Below are 4,023 nucleotides of genomic sequence, written 5' to 3' on the forward strand. Positions count from 1 at the left end.
CATGCGTGGTATGATACTGTTGAACATTTAAAACGCCATGGTTCGAAAAACAAACATTTATTACAGAGCAAAAAGAAGAAACACACACACGTGGCGAAACGTTTACAGAGGTTATATATATAAATTTACAGCCGATCATGTTTTAAGGAATCACAAACAAGGCAGAGGAAACAACAAATCAAAAATAACATAAAAGAAATATAAACAAATAAAATAGGTTTAAGTTTCAGAAGGCATCGGACATGACAGAAAGCTATAATTCTTTTTAACCAATAAAAATTCAATTACAAATATCCCAACACTCCCCCTTAAACGCACATTATAGAAAAGATAGAAGAATTACACAAATTTTAAACAGCTCAACGACAATAGTTCATAGAATTTTGTTTTGGACAGAGCCTTAGTTAACATATCTGCGATTTGTAAACTTGATTGTACATATTCTATTTTAATATTTTCTTTAACAGTCTTACGAATGAACTTTAATTTTATATCTATATGCTTCAACCTACCTGAAAAGTTTTCAATAACAATACTTTTAAAACATGACTGGTAATCTTAAAACATATAAACATTTTTAACACTGGAAATTTCATTTAATAAATTTTTTATCCATAAAACATCTTGAATATCTTTGCATAAAGCATTTATGTTAGCTTCTGTTGATGAAAGTGCAATACACTTTTGCTTGTTATAGCAACACATAATAGGACAGTTTGAAAATATTATAAAGTAACCAGTAATTGATTTCCTATCTTGAGTATATCCCCTTCCACAATCTGCATCTACATACAAACATAAGTTTGCCCTTTCTAAATCATCCGTTTTGTATATCAATTTTAAATTTAAGGTGTTTTTCAAGTACCTAAGAATTCTCTTAAAGCACACCAGGCAACATCAATAGGATGCTCTTGCAGTTGGCTTCAGCATTTTACTGCATAAAATATCTGGCTTTGTAATCTCTTTGGGATGGCGACACAAAAGTATAAGAATCACAGCCAAATACATGCATGTTTTTCAAATCAGGATTTTCACCGTAATTCAGAAAATAACTAACACGACTGTCAATTGAACTATTTGGGAGTCGATTATTTATATAAGCAGCCGCAAGTACTGCTTCACCCCAAAGGAAGTTTGGTAAATTTGCCTTAAGTATCATTGTTCTAACTTTTTCCAGTACAGTTCTGTTTTCTCTTTCAGCAACTGCATTTTAAAGAGCTGTATAGGGAGGTGCAGGATTTATTTTTACACCTGCTCTTTCAGCAACTTCATAAAGTTTTCCACTGACATATTCTTTGGAATTGTCACAGCACAGTTTTGTGACAGTTGGGTTTAATTTAAAAATAGTTTAAGTTCATCAATAATGTCAAATTTTCTTTTCAGCAGTTTATTTCCATAAATCGCAAATAGTCATCAATTATACTCATGAAATACTTTTCCCCATGTAGTGTTTGAGGTTCTATTGGACCACATATATCAGTGTGTATAGTTATAAACGGTTTGGATTCTTTTCTACAAGAACCATTTCCTATAGGCAATGCACTTTGTTTGGTACGAACGCATACTTCACAAAATGTTTCTTTTGCAGGAAGATTCATTAGTTTTAATTTTTGATCACAACAGTGCCGTAATCTTCTGTGCCATAAATCATCATTTCTTTACTGCTAAAGCTGCACATAAATTTGGTGAAAATCTCTAAAATATTGTCTGCATTTGTCCAAATATCCAAATTTAAAACGTTTGTTTTTGTTTTCAATGCAAACTATTTCATTTTTAAAACATACGCTCAAACCTACTGCTTCAATATGTTTGACAAAAATTAATTGTCCGTTTAATTTCGGAACGTCAAGAACATTTTTTACATTTTTTAACATTATTTCAACGCTATTCTTAGTTTTGCCGCAAATGTCACCAATGCCTTCCAGTCCTAAAACCGCTGATTTAAAAGCGCATTTAACAGTTCCAGTCTTAGGCTTAATTGAGGTAAACCATTCCTTGTGAGAGGACATGTGAGAGGCTGCTCCAGAATCAATAATAAATTGATCATGCACAAGATTTCCAGCCATAAAAGATATTGCAACGTGATGCATACTTATTACTATTTGAATTTTCCTGCTTTTTAGTATTATCAAAACATTCGCTTCTGAAAATCAGTTTTCCCACAGCCATGACAGACACAGTTCTTTTTTCTACAGAATTTAACAGAATGTCCCTTTTTACAATAAGTACAAAACAGTTCTTTACGAGCACTAATAAAAACAGATTTGTCCATATTTGGTTTAGAGTACTTATTTTCACTTTTGTAATGGAACATAAAGATCCAGAATCAATAAGTCTGTTTGTAACAAAACCCAAACTTAAAATATCACTTTATTGATTTTCTAGTGATGCCTTAACAATTTCATATTCCTTTGGCAATCACATTAAAATGTAAATAATAACATAAAAGTCACTTACTTCAGATCTACAGACGCGTAGATTACTAACCAAGTTCATTAAGTTGTCGATATGTTGTCTTATTCACACATCTTTAGATTTTCTTATGGTAGCTAAATGTTTACGGGTTAAAATTTGACTCACTGCTCCTTTAGTACTATACGTAGCTTGCAGTTTCTTCCATAGTTTACATGCCAGTGAAGACGCAAGAATATTATTGTTACGAATTTGGTATTTAAAAAGCTAATGTTAGTTTAATTATAAATTAAATGGTTTTATTTCTCGCGCAGTGCAGCGCGTGACGAATATTAAAAGAAAGCTAAGCCGGAAAATTGGAAATACAAGAGGGCGTGCATTAATAACTAAATATCTCTTTTTGATTTCGAGAAAGTACTGGAAAATTCTAGCGCGTGATTTTAAAATCTTATAAAAGGAGGAAAACATCTCAGTTCGCAGTAGTTGCTTAGTTTGTTGTTGTTTAGAAAACTGCTCTTGTTGATTGTAGCGAATTCGCGGATTAGCTTTCTTTAGCTGTTTTGAATTACGTTCTATTGGACATTTGAGTAGTTAAAAGATAACTACTGTGAAATATTGTAATACTGCATGATAATTTGAGAACATTTAAGCATTTTTGTTGTGATAACAATAAATTTTTGTTCATTTTTCATCGGACTTGCGCATTCATTTCATAACGAACCCTTACGCACGCAACAATTTTTGGTGTCAGAAGTGGTATTTGAATGCCAATAACAAGAGGGATGGAAGAACAATTGACAGAGCTCATTACTGCTTTTGATGCTTTCCAAGAAAAGATGGAAGCTGGCAAAACATGTTTTAAAGAAGAAATTAAAGAGGAAATGAAATTGGGCCAGGAATCCGTTAAGGAAGAGATGAGATGAAAGCTGGTCAGGACGAAATGAAAAGAGATTACCTGCGTATTAGAAAATAAATTTGAGGCTATGGAAATCAGAATAGACGCGGTCGAAATTAAAGTTGTTCAAATTGAAGAAAACGTTTCTTCTGTGAAAGAGCAAATAGAAGACAGAGTTTCGGCCGTGAAACAAGAAATAGGTTACAGAGTTGATTCAGTCAAAGAAGAAATAGAAGGAAGAGTTTGTTCCGTTAAACAACAAATCGAACAACAAATTGATGAGAGTTTCTGCAGTTGCCAAAGAAATGGGTACTTTAAAGAAATTCGTAGCGTCGGCAGGGAGCAGGAGTGATGATTTTAAATTCTTACCGATGCCTGCTCGTTCACGCCTGAAGCTATCCACATATGATGGGAAGACATCCTGGCAAGTGCATAAGACACAATTTTCTATCGTGGCGGATGCGAATGGATGGGATTCCCAAGCTAAAGCCTGTCATCTCGCCGCTTCTTTAAGAGCCGACGCAGCGGATATCCTTCAGGCTCTTCCAGAAAACCAAAGACTTGACTTCGAAGCTCTATCCGGCGCATTGGAGCTGCGCTTTGGCGAGAAATGTTTAAAAGACTACAGCAGGCTTCAATTAAAATCCCGTCAACAGAAGCCCACCGAAACATTCAGGAGCTCGCTACGGATGTTGAAAGGCTGTCACATCACGCCT

This window comes from Stegodyphus dumicola, chromosome 1 (genome assembly GCF_044657685.1).
Source record: "Stegodyphus dumicola isolate Sdum_Otavi_A_Nest chromosome 1, ASM4465768v1".
Lineage (NCBI taxonomy): Eukaryota > Metazoa > Arthropoda > Arachnida > Araneae > Eresidae > Stegodyphus > Stegodyphus dumicola.